Here is a 14,240-nt window from a genome sequence, read left to right on the forward strand (position 1 = left end):
GTCCTGAACTTAATGGCTGGGCTTCCTAGCTCTATTATATCTTGCATAATAAACTAGCAGCTTCCCTCTTCTGAATAGCCTTGGTGCCTATGGAAATCAGATGGCCATGGTGCATCATGGGAATTGTAGTGTGGCTGGGGAGATGGTCCTTAGAGGAAATATGAAATAACACGTTCAAATTACAGCTCCAATAAGGCACCACAGCAGTATTTCCAACTGAAAGTTTCTAGTTTTGGGCTAAAATTTTTGGGGTTAGGGCTAAAAACATTTTTAAAAATGGGGGTCTGGGGGGGCCTGGGGTGATTGTTTTTTTCAATTAAAAGTCAAAAGATTCCACAGAACCCACACATTTTTTGTTGTGAATTGAAAGTCCAATTTACCATTGAAAACCAGATTTTATGGAGCATTTTTGACCAGCTTTGAGGAAAACACCAAGAAAAAGTCTCTTCAAATGTTAAGTCAGGGAGTGGGAAATGCAAGGTGAAGAAAAGTAAAGCTGAAAGGGACCTCAACAGGCCGTCTAGTCCCACCCCATGCAATGAGGCAGGACGAAGTAAACCTTGACCATCCCTGACAGGAGTTTGTCTAACCTGGTCTTAAAAACCTCCAGTGATGGAGATTCCACAACCTCCCTTGGAAAACTTATTCCAGAGCTTAACGACCCTTATAGTTAGAAAGTTTTTGCTAATAACTAACCTAAATCTCCTTTGCTGCAGATTAAGCCCATTACTTTTTGTCCTACCTTCTGTAGACATGGAAAACAATTGATCACCATCCTATTTATAACAACCCTTAACATGCAGAGTGCTTTTAGGTCCCCCTCAGTATTCTTTTCTGAAGCCTAAAGATGGCCAGGGTTGTTTTGTTTTTTAATCTTTCCTAGTAGGTCAGATTTTCTAAACATTACCTGTTTGCTCTTTTCCAGAAGAATGACAACCCAGTTTTCCCAATCCACCTCAGCAACAACTTGGTGCAGAACTGCTTTCAGGACTGCAAACAACAGATGTTTATCATCTCCCCAGTGTGGAAGACTTGTCATCTGAAAGATATCACAGCCTCACCCAAGAGAGGTAGACTTAAAGTTCAGATGGTGACATGAGTCTCATGACCTGGAGTGTTCTCTCCACCTGAGAGCCCTGTGTGCCTGGAAGGTTTTTTCCTGCTGGGCCTGTTGGGAGTGTATTTACATTCGTAATCCTAATTATCATAGGTGAAAATGAAAAAAAGGTTTTGCTTTGCTAAGCAGAAGAGAACAAACATTGAGACTGACTGGTGAATAGATCTTCTCTTTCAAGAATAAAACATAGAACTCTTTAGTACATCATAAGAAATTATCAACCATCTGTGAACTGAACATCAAAGACACAATTAAAATACCAACATGCATTCCCTTCATATAATTTATAACAATGCTGTATGAGCATATCTCAAATCTTCCTGGAGCGCCAGACCTCTCTGTAGTGAACGTCTCATTTGCATCCAACATATTGAAAAATAATCATAATGGGAAGAAGGAGAAGAAAGTTTAAGGGTAATGATGGGTTAGAGTGGGGCTGTTCTCAATTCACTGTGCTAGAGATAGGACAGCTAGAAAGTTGAGTCAGGTTCTGTGCATCTTAGTCACTCAACTGCAAGACTCGGTAAATCTGCTAAGAAATTTGTGATGGAAATAAAGGGGAGGGGAAGGCAGGGAGACGCAATGCTTCCACCTCAACAAGAGATGACATTTGGCATCGACTCCAGCTGAAAACTTATTGGCTTGCTTTCTCTCTCTGGGAAACTAGCAAGGGAATAAATAAAAAAAAGTTGCTGGGGACCAGGTGCTGCTTGTATTGGGGCTGAGTGGGAAAGAGGAGAAACAAGCAAATGCATAAAGATGCTGTTTTCAGCCCCGTTGTTGGGTAACCGTGGGTTTATCAAATATTGACAAACATGAAATGATTGTAATCAGTCACTGTCACAGGAGAACAGGTACCCTCCTCTCTTTTACAAATGATCCAATTAAAGGAAACATGTTGGCTATAAAAGTCAAAATCAACAATGCACTGTACACTGACAGCCCATCCAACATATAAAATCAATAGTGCATTCTTCTTCTCGCCAGCACAAAGCAACAGTAGCAACATTCCCACCTCTTTAGTCAAATATGACACCGTATCAATCGATCAAAACTTAGTACTTATTGAACACTGGCTTCTGAAGAATGCAAAATGTATTGTTCTTTCCCTATTTTATTTCAATGAAGTTTAACTTAAAGGCATAATACTTCAAAGAGATCAGCTATTTTATTGTGGTTAGATATAGCTAAAGCTAAGTGGGTGGAGAGATCTAAATATTTATATATGTTTTGTCAGCGCCATACCATATCTATTTTTAGTTCAAATCCCTTAATAACTTTCTCTCAGTGCAATGTGATGGCAGGCATAGACTCATGGAATATAGTTGGAAAGGACCATTTAATCACGTCGCCCAGCTTCCTTTTACTGCAGAATGTTTCTCTACAGTATATTCCTTCGCTCTGTGTGTCAAGCCTAGTTCTAAGTGAGTTCTGTAATGGAACTTCCTCATGGAGTGACTATTTCACAGCCTAAATAGCTCTCACTAGTAGAGGAACTGTTTGGCTTTTCTTTTGGTTTGTTTGTTTGTTTGTTTTCCCCGGTTATTCAGTTGAAATGTACAGTTATTATTTCCTGTCCGTTTGTCTTGATTCAGGAAAGCATTACCATTGAGAAATGCATATAAGCCCATGCTGAAAATTCAGCATTTGCCTAAGTGTGATCCTAATCAGGAAGGAATTAAGCATGTGCTTAGGTTCTTTACTGATTCAAGGCAGTTATCCCTAGTTATATATAGGCTTAGCAGAATTCAATATGGTTTTTTTTTAAATAATTTTGACAGATGATTTTTAAGCATTTTTTTCTATTTTTATTCATTTAAATTTTCACAGTTCAGAGAAACTATGAGGGGTAAGACAATAGCAGGGGTCAGAGGACAATTATTTAATGGCTGTAGGTGTTCTGATTCATAAAGTTAAAGCTTCATAACCATCAAAACACAAGTGGCCACCCTCACTTGTCAAAATATACAAAGTAAATATGCTTAAACCAAACTTTAATATGATACCAAGCAGCATTTTTCTTACTTTGCCTATCAGTAAAATTTATTATCGATGGAAATATTTTTTCATTGGTTCATGTGTGTACAATGAAACTGACATTTATTAACATCTACCAATAAAAATCTAATCCAATCTTTACAAGCCTAGTTAGAGATAACCTAGTATCACTGAATACCTCTTTGGTATTTGTGCCGTTCTGATTTTTTAATATATATATTTAAGAAAGGTTTTCTGAATTCATTTATCCATGGACCAGCAAATCCCACAGCAATGATTTAACCAAAATATCTGGCACATTAAAAAACTCTCCAGAGCTTCATCTAAGGAACCTTGCTTTAAAAAAACAAAAAAGGCACTCCAGTGTCTGATCCACAGCCCATGAAAGCCAATAGAAAGACTGACAGACTGTGCTTTGGATCAGGTTCCAAGATTACGAGTTATTTTCTTTTTCTTGCAGAAACTCTCCATTCCTAACTCATGCAGATCTATGATGCAATGGACAGTGCCTGGTTTCTCACACTGGCTCCTTGATTGTCATTTTACTTTTAAATCACTAGCGTTACCTACTGCAAGTCGGACAACTTCATAAAATATTGATGTTTCAAAGAGGCCAGGTTGCACCATTTGTAGGCATGTGTACTTACAGTTAAAATGGTGTTTTCCTTTTCTCACAGTGCATGGACAATAGCTAGCAAAGGCAACAAAGTGACAATATTTTTTTCTTATACAATGATATATAACAACTGCCTATGTTTATCTTTTATTTATTCATTAATTAAATAATCAGACATCTCACACACCTCTAAAGCCATGATGAGTGTTTGTGTTATAACAGCACCTAAAGGTCTCCACTCAGCTCATGGCCTTATTGTTCTAGGTGCTGTACATACTGACAGTACAAGATAAAGGGTGGGATCTGCAAAGAGACTTAGACATTATAAAGCTGAGCATCACAGAAACTAACATTAAGGTGCCTAGAAAATCACAGGAACAACACCGTGAGCCACAAAGCCCGAGTTAGTCACTCTATAATGAATGAGGAGAGGTAGGTGCCTAAGCCCTGGTCTACACTACAGACTTAGGCTGATGCAAGGCAGCTTACGTTGACCTAACTCTGTTAACATCTGCACTAAAATTTAACTCCTGACAATGTAATTCACCCTCTACACTGACTTAATGACTCCTCCACCGCCATTAGAGGCATAGAGTCAATGTCGACATAATGAGATCAATGCAGTGCAGACACTGTGTTGCTTACATTGACTGTTCCTGGCTTTCAGAAGCCATCCCACAATGCCCCACAATGACAGTTCAATTGGTGCAATTGACCCAAGGAGCAATGTGTAGATATGCCCAAGCGATGTAATTACTGTGGTGGCCGTATGCCGACGTAATTTAGGTTGATTTATATTTAAGGTGTAGATATGCCCTAAAAATGTGTCCCACAAAAACCAGCATGCTAGACCGGGAACCACATAAACTACCCAGTGGGAGATGCTTATGACTGGTGTGTACTAAGCCCTACCCTTCTTATGGCTCTATGCATCTAAGTCTGGGCGCCAGGAGGCTCCTAGCTCTGCTTGGCGATCCAGGGGAACCTGGGGGCGGGAATCAGGTGGCTTAGGCACCAAAGCCACTTCTTGAGGGAATGAGTTAGGCCTAAGTCTGTGTTAGGTGCCAAGGTACATCGTGGATCGGGGCCAAAGAGCTTACCATCTAAATAGACATGAAAGACGAAGAGTGAGAAAGGAAATGTAATCATCCCCATTGCAAAAGCGGAGCCCTGATTCCCAGATAAAGTGACTTCTGCCAGCAAGTCTGTGATAGATCCAGGCACAGCTCGTAAGCTCCAGTCTACTGGTTTGGCACAACACTAATTCAGGGGGCTGGGCTCAATACAGCTATAGCTGGGTGAAATTCTCTGGCCTGTGCTATATGGTAAAATTAGATGATCTACTGATCCCTTCTGGCCTTAAAATCTATTACCATCCCCATTTCACAAATGGAAAACTGATGCCAAGAAAGACAAAAAGTGACTTATCCAAGATCACACAGGGAGTATGAACCAAAACCAGGATGTGAACCTACTCCTTATAACGTCCACTCTACTGTTTTAGCCCCAAGACCATTCCAGAAGTAGAGGGGTGAAATTCTTTGGCCTGGTATTATACAGGCAGTCAGACTCAATGCTCTATTGATCCTTCCTGGCCTTCAAATCTATGATCAAAACCTATGAATGAAAGATCCCCCTCCTTCTCCATGCACAATGAGGCCCTTCTAATATAGAAAGCAACAAAAGAATAAACAGCTACAATGAGCTGCTTAAATCAACTTCTGACCATCTATGCAGTCCTAACTCTTCCCCTCCTTTTAATTACTTTACACTTGCAAATAACTCCCAGTCTCTCATCCTATTCCTTCCCTAGTGTCCTAAGAGTGGCTTGCTGTGTATTTAATCAATCCCGCAGCTCCGGCATAGGAGGATATTTATGCTGGGTAAAGTTTCCAATTTCTCTGACAGTTGGCAAGTAATTTTCCTCTTCCCCTCCCCCCGCTCCCAAATTATGTAGGGCAGTCTACATGACAGAATTACTTCGCTATAACTACATTGCTCAGGAGCATGAAAAATCCACACCCCTGAGTGACTTAGTTATACCAACCTAAGCGCCAGTGTAGACACAACTATTGCCTCTTGCAGAGGTGGATTAACTATGCCAGCTGAAAAGCTCTTTCTCATCAGCTTAGACTGTCTCTATTCAAGCACAACTGCTGCGCTGATGCAGCGTTTTAAGTGTGGACTTGCCCATAGACTGATCTAGTCACAGGAGTCCTAGTTTTTATCCCGAACATTTAGCATTGTGGTATCTGGGCACAAAATAAAACCAGACCCAAAAAATGGCAAAAGACAAATACTGCAATCTCTGTTTTCTAGACGTGTTCATATACAAGGGAACTTAGAATGAAAAAGATTGAGTTAAAAAAGGGCTTAAACCAAGTCTTGAACTCAGCCACACAAGAACTCTGGCAGAGTCCTTCAATTAAATGGGGTGACTGAGCCAAAGAATGACTGGCCCCCTAGCCCAATCATGGTGGACTACAGGGCTAGAAGGCAAAGATACCTTGTGGACTACAGCTGCTTTGGTTGTTTATTCCAGTGGTTATCAATCAGGGATCAGGGACACCCTAGGAGGCCTCCAGCAGATTTCAGGGGAGCCTCCATGCAGGGCCAGCATTAAACTCACTGGGGCCCAGGACAGAAAGCCAAAGCCTACTGCATGGGGCTGAATCCTGGGTCCCTGAGCCCCACTCCCCGGGGCTGAAGCTTGCCATCTGGAGCAGTGTAGCTTCATGGGGGCCTCTGTGGCAAGGGGCCCCGGGCAGTTGCCCTGCTTGCTACCCTTTAATGATGACCCTGGCTTTTATATGCAGAAAACCAATCATTGTAGCACAGGTGGGCCATGGAGTTTTTTATAGCATGTCGGGGGAGGGCCTCAGAAAGAAAAAGGCTGAGAATCTTTCGTTTATTCTATCCAAGACCACTGTTCCCACATCTTGGGCATAAATCCCCACCGTGTGGACTTGTGCAGAGGCATCAGTGAAATGTAAGGAATTATGAGAGGTTAGAAGAAGAAAAAACCGTGAGTAGCACCTGGGTATTAATAAACTGCTTCCTGTTATGATACAGTTGAAAGAAACAGAGAACTAATAGCCACATGGGGGAATACAAGACTGAAAGCTGCTGTAACTCTCTCTCTCTCTCTCTCTGATAGCCTTTCTTTGTCAGACTATCTATAAAAGAAACTAATTTGTAGCCTACCCTTTTGTCTGGCCTGAGTTTATATCCTGCAAGTGGTTTGGCATCCCACACTTTGTGGGAAGCAAACAAAAGGCAAGCTAATAACTGATGACACCAAGAAGGCTGCTTAATGCCTTTTTTTTTTTTAGTCTTCACAAAAAAGGATAATGGGGGCCAGACACTCATCACAGTTAATATTATCATCAAGAGGGAAAGGCATGTAAGTCAAAATAAGGAAATAACAAGTTAAAGAATATTTAGCTAAGTTAGATGTATTCACGTCATCAGGGTGTCATGCTGTCCGTAGGCGCTGACTTCCCCTCTTTCCCTGGGTGCTTGACCCATCCCCCCATCCCCGTCCCCATCCCTATCCCCATCCCCATCCCCACTCCACCCATCCCATGAGGCCTGGCCCCATTCCAACCCCTTCCCCAAAGTCCCTGCCCCAGCCCCGCCTCTTTCCCACCTCCTCCCCTGAGCGTGCCATGTTCCCGCTCCTCCCCACTCCCTCCAGGAGCGTGCTAACGCTGCCAAACAGCTGTTTGCCAGTGGCCGGGCAGGAAGCGCTGGGAGGTAGGCGGAGGAGCAAGGACGGGGTGCACTCGTGGGAGGGAGGAGGTGGGGCAGGGGGAGGAGGGGACCTTGGCTGCCAGTGGGTGCAGAGCACCCACTAATTTTTCCCCATGGGTGCTTCAGCCCCAGAGCACCCAAGGAGTTGGCACCTATGATGCTGTCTGGAGTGGCTCACAATTGTGAGTGCCTACCTCCGGGCAGACTGTCAGAAAACAGGGGCAGACACCCCAAACTGGTGGTAAGTTCCATAATTAAATTACACCAAGCCAGTAACAAATGTGAACTCCTGGATCACTACACAGTCCGAACATGGCGTCACAGACAGTCCCCTTAGACTCTCCAGCCTATCTGTCACTCAGACAAACTGAACTTTGGTATAATGGTCACTTAAACCAAATATCACACCTCATTAGGTTTCTCCCAGTCTCAAGAGACCAGTCACTTACCCCATATCAATTCCTAATCCAGATCTCCCACCAAAGACAACTCTCAAAGATAGTTCTATAATAAACTAACTAAAGATTTATTAGCTAAGAAAAAGAATGAGAGTTATTGATAGGTTAAAGCTGGTAAAATGGAATAACAGATGAGTCACAGTTTGTAACTCCAAATGGTGGCAGTAATGTAATAAACTGCCAGTTTCAACAAAGTCTTTCAGGATACCCAGAATAACTTGGGGATTTCCATCTTCTTACTCAGTTATTCTGCTCTGTTAGGATACAAATAGCCAGAGGTAAAGGATGTTTCTTTGAATCCATATTTCTACTCTCAGAAAAAAAGCTGATAGTCTATCTGCCCACATTGGCTTTTCCTTTGATGATGGTGTGTGAAGAATGCACATAGTCTTTTGATCTCCGACCACCATACATAATGGCCACTTGCTTTGAAATTAGCATTTTCTGTTAAAGTTCTTAAGTCCTTCATTAGCATTTTACAAGATTTCTTTGATGGGTTTTTTAGTAACAGGGTATGCACAATGCAAGTGTTTGTTCTTACACTATAAAAGGAACAGATAAGTGAAAACAATACATGTAATATTCCACTAGGTTTCATGAAGTTTAAGCATCTAAATACACACTTTGGGCTTGTCTACACTTACTGGGGGATCGATGTGCAGTGATCGATGCATTAGCGGTCGATTTAGCGGGTTTAGTGAAGACCCACTAAATCGACCACAGATTGCTCTCCCGTTGCCTCCTGTACTCCACCGGATCAAGAAGAATAAAGGGAGTCAACAGGAGAGCGACCCTGCGGTAAGTAGATCTAAGGTATGTTGATTTGAGTTACACTATTCACGTAACTCAAATTGTGTAGCTTAGATCAACTTTTCCCAGTAGTGTAGACAAGGTCTTCTACATTTAACATTTTGATCTATAATAAACACACAAATGAATTGGCCTGGGGTTCTGACCTGAGCTGCCACCAGGTTTGCCAGCCTCACACAGAGCCTGATTAAATTAATCTAGGATACTTAAGGAACTAACTGAAGCAATTTTGAAACTGTTAGCAATAGTCTTTAAGAACGCATGAAAGACGAGCAAGGCCCCAGAGGACTGGAGATGGGTGAACATAGTACCTTTCTTTTAAACAGGTAACAAAGAGGACTCCAGGAATTATAGACTAGTCAGCCTGACTTCAATACCTGGAAAAAAAATGCTGGAACAAATTATTAATTAATCAGTTTGTAAGCACTGTGATAAAGTTCCTCCTCTACCTTGGTGGGTCCTGCGCTTATTGGTGGATTTTGCTAGCTTCAGAGATCTTCCTGTGTTGTATCAGGAGTTGGGAGGTTTTGGGGGCAACCTGGGCCCGCCCTCTACCCCAGGTTCCAGCCCAGGGTCCTGTGGACTGCAGCTGTCTAGAGTGCCTTCTGGAAAAGCTACACGACAGCTACAATTCCCTGGGCTACCTCCCCATGGCCTCCTCCCAACACCTTCTTTGTCCTCACCACAGGACCTTCCTCTTGATGTCTGTTAATGCTTGTACTCCTCAGTCCTCCAGCAGCACGTCCTCTCACTCCCAGCTCCTTACGTACACACCACTAGCTGGAGTGAGACTCTTTTTATACCAGGTGTCTTCCCAATTGGCTACAGGTGTCCTAATTAGCCTGCCTGCTTTAATTAGTTCTAGAAAGTTCCTGAATGTTCTGGAATAGTCCCTGTTATCTTACCCAGGGGAAAGGGACCTACTTAACCTGGAGCTAAGGTCTAAGGTCTACCTTTGACCGCTCTCTTGTAGCCATCTGGCCTGACCCTGTCACAGCACCTAGAGGATAAGATGGCTACAGGAAATAGCAGCCATGGATCTGTAAAGAATAAATCATGCCAAACCAACCTAATTTTTTGATGGGGTTACTAGATTAGTGGATGGGGGAAAGCAATTGATGTGCTATACCTTGAGTTTAGTAAGGCTTTTAACACAATCCCAAATGGCATTCTCACAAGTGAACTAAGACAATGCAGTCTAGTCTAATTATTATTATAAGGTGGGTGCACAATGGGTTTAAAGATTGTACTCAAAGAATATTTATCAATGGTTCACTGCCAAAGTGGGAGGTCATATCTAGTAGAATCCTGCAGGGGTCAGTTCTGGGTCAGGTACTATTCAGTATTTTTAATAATGACTTGGATAACCGAGTGGAGAGTATGCTTATAAAATTTACAGATGACAACAAGCTCGGAGGAGTAAGCAAGCACTTTGGAAGACAGGATTAGAATTCAAAATGACTCAATGAAGTGGAGGATTAGTCTGAATTCAACAAGATGAAACTGAATAATATTTAGTGCAAAGTACTTCACTTAGGAATAAAAAAATCAAATGCACAACTAAAAATGGAGAATAACTGTCTAGGTAGTAGTTCTGCTGAAAGGAATGGGGGTTACGGTGGATCACAAAATGAATATGAATCAACCATGTGATGCAGTTGTGAAAAAGGCTAATATCATTCTGGGGTGTATTAACAGGAGTGTTGTACGTAAGAAATGGGAGGTAAGTGTCTTGTTCTAGTTCCCACTGGTGACACCTCAGCTGGAGTACTGTGTCCAATTCTGGGCAAAACACCAGGAAAGATGTGGACATACTGGATAAATTGCAGAGGAGAACAATGAAAATAAGAAAGATTAAAAACAAAACAAAACTGCGGCAGGTTTAGTCTTGAGAAAAGATGTCTGAGGGGGGACCTATTAACAATCTTCATGTTGTAAAAAGGACAGTGATTGATTCTCCATGTCTACTAAAGGTTGGACAAGACATAATGGCCTTCATTTGCGGCAAAGGAGATTTTGGTTAGATATTAGGACAATATTTCTAATTTCTTAGGGTAGTTAAGCTCTAGAACAGGCTTCCAAGGCAGTTTGTGGAATCCGTATTATTGGATGTTTTTAAGACAATGTTGAACAAACACCTGTCAGGGACAGTCTAGGTTTATATGGTCCTTCCTGAGTGCAGAGGGGTGGACTTGATGACTTCTTGAGGTCCCTTCCAGCCCTGAATTTCTGTGATTCTATGATTTTATAATGAATCCTCATAAGGGAAGTTGCCATTGTGGATATTTTTAAAGGAATGTTAAGGCAAAGGAACTTGATCCTGTCTAGTGCAGGGGAAGAATCTCGTGTATCATACATGTGAGGCTGGGTGTACTAGGGGAACTGATCCTACATTAATGAGATTTCTGACTTGCATCAGACAAGTTACTTCAGTCCAGTTGCAGGAGTAAGGCCTGAGAAGGGCATGAATAGCTAACAAAAACAACGAGGAGTCTGGTGACACCTTAAAGACTAACAGATGTATTTGGTCAAAAGCTTTCGTGGGTAAAAGCCCTACTTCTTCAGATGCATGGAGTGAAAATTACGGATACAGGCAAACATATATATTGGCACATGAAGAGAAGGGAGTTACCTTACAAGAGTAGATATGGGGACAGAGAAAGCAACCGGGTTTGTTACAGGGATTGGTTCCTGGGTTAGTGTTTCTGTTGTGTGGTGTGTAGTTGCTAGTGAGTATTTGCTTCAGGTTGGGGGGCTGTCTGTAAGCAAGGATTGGTCTGCCTCCCAAGGCTTGTGAGAGTTGGGGATCAGTTTCCAGGATAGGTTGTAGATCGTTGATGATGCGCTGGAGAGGTTTTAGCTGGGGGCTGTATGTGATGGACGGTAGTGTTCTGTTATTTTCCTTGTTGGGCCTGTCCTGTAGTAGGTGATTTCTGGGTACCCATCTCGCTCTGTCAATCTGTTTCCTCACTTCCCCAGGTGGGCATTGTAGTTTTAAGAATGCTTCATAGAGATCTTGTAGGTGTTTGTCTCTGTCTGAGGGGTTGGAGCAAATGCGGTTGTATCTTAGAGCTTGGGTGTAGACAATGGATCGTGTGGTGTGGTCTGGATGAAAGCTGGAGGCATGTAGGTAGGTATAGCGGTCAGTTGGTTTCCGGTATAGGGTGGTGTTTATGTGACCATCACTTATTTGCACTGTAGTGTCCAGGAAGTGGATCTCTTGTGTGGACTGGTCCAGGCTGAGGTTGATGGTGGGGTGGAAATTGTTGAAATCCAGGTGGAATTCTTCAACTTCTAATTAACATGATAAGGTGTTAAGTCCATGTTGTTAAGAGCTGACTGTAAAGCGTTTCGCTTCCATAATATATCTATTCAGACAAACATATTCTCCACCCATTAACCCACCCCCAAAGGGCTTGGGACTGGTAACTGCTAAGTGCAAAGACCTGGGCCTGGTGCTTTCTCACGTGTAAACTCAGCTCACACTTACAAAGAAGCATGACAAACTGCTGTCCTCCATGCAAAGGCCTTCCTGGGTGCAAGCACTGAAATGATAAATAGACAGATTAAAATGGGCTATGTGGCCACCTATCTCATAAATTGTATTGACAGTCTTTTATCAGTCGTCTTAGCTGCTCTTAGTAAAATCAGAATATAGCTGAGCATCAGAGCTGTAGGAAGCTTAATTGCTAGCAAATATTTGCTTCAGTTCCAGTTTGCCCGGATTTGTAATCCCTTGAGTTTCACTTTGACATTCAGTTGAAATAAATTACAATTTCCCAAGAAAAGCTTCACTGACTCCACCAAGTGTCATGTGGATCACCCTGGATTTTGATGCAGAACCAAAAATATTGGTACAGATCCCTGAAAACTGGGCCCAAGTTCAGCTCCCTCAGGGAAAGTTTTGATGAACCTTGGCTGAATTTCAAGCTGTAATGATGAAAGCAGCTGCACTTTGTGTGGTTTCTTGGTTTGGTTGAAAAGGATCTGTACAGCTGTACCAAGCACTCCTCCCAAGAGCGAGGAAAACCTGAGTATATGGTAATTCTGAGATACTCATTTACACATGCCAGGAAGCAAATTAGTGCTAATTTACAATCAAAACCAAAAAATCCCACAAATAAACAAACAATCAACCTCCCTCACTTATAACTTTTAAAATATAAGATATAAGAAAACATGATGTCTGCGTAATTTACATTGGTCGGAATTACTTGGGTCGAATGTTGTCTTCATACATTGTCCACTTACCCATTTTGCTCATCTGACAAGATGTGCATTGTTGTACCGAATCAATTCCATTTCATACCAAATGTGTGAATAACACACTGAAAATCATTCTGATACCTGTATCAGCTAAAGACAGGAAGGCAATAAGATGAAACTGATTATCACATTCACCTTATCTGATTATCTAGGATCATTCCTTAATTATAATTGGTTTTGGCAGTGGGGTGATTTAGCCTCTGTCTTTAATAGTTTTACTGGACATTGGAAGGAACATTAGGAACTGAAAGTTAGTGAATGGAAGGAAGGAGGGATTGGTGGAAAACTGCATTTTAAGGAATATAGTATTTTTAATATTACTGCCTTACCCGAGGAAGGAGTGAACTTTTGATTTGAAATTAGTGAGTGAAGTCTTTGCAGCTATGCATCAGTATTCTATGTAGCTTTGCAAATAGAGAATAGTCCTCCTTAAGATTCTGATTTAGAAATTATGGGTCAGAAGCAGACATCTCTGCGTTGTACAGAATATGTATCTTTGTTACACAGATAAACAGAAAATGACTGATTTCCTCCACCCTTGTGCAGATATGAACAAGAGTGAGGGGTAACAGAATCCTGCAAGAGAATTGTAGGACCTCCGTATATAAAATAAGGCAGGACTATGGTCATGGTCATGCTTATTTCTGCCCCAGGCAGTTGTGTGTGGCTGGCAAACGGCTGGACATACTGTAGACTGCTTGATTTTTCATTATTAAGGGAGTATGGTGGTTTCTGCATGACATTTGTGGCTCATTTAGCTCTACAGAACTGCAGTTCCTACACGAAGGATGATAAAAGTGCAATGAAATACTGTAAATATTGCTCTCCTAGAAATCTGCCCAAAGTGAGGATCCAATTTTCAGAGTAATGCAAGCACCCAAATTACATGTTTTGGCATCTGAATGCAAGATGGGCTTACTAAGTGGCCATCTGAGAATTCTGATGCAGGCCCTAAGTGCCAAAGACAGGCACCCAAGTTTAAAAAATGGGCCTTATATATTAACCAAACCACTGAAGTACTTTGTGCTTCTATACAGGCCCAAGTTGCACGTCTTAGGCTACCAATAATGGTTTAAATCCTGTTTAATTGATAATATTTTTCACCTGTAGAAGATGTTCAAGATGCATCATTACTCTCCGCGTTACAGATGGGGAAAATCAGACACCAAACAGTTCAAGGGAATTGCCTAAATTCCAACTGCAAGTCCTTAGACATGCGGAC

This window comes from Mauremys reevesii, linkage group 6 (assembly GCF_016161935.1).
Source record: "Mauremys reevesii isolate NIE-2019 linkage group 6, ASM1616193v1, whole genome shotgun sequence".
Lineage (NCBI taxonomy): Eukaryota > Metazoa > Chordata > Testudines > Geoemydidae > Mauremys > Mauremys reevesii.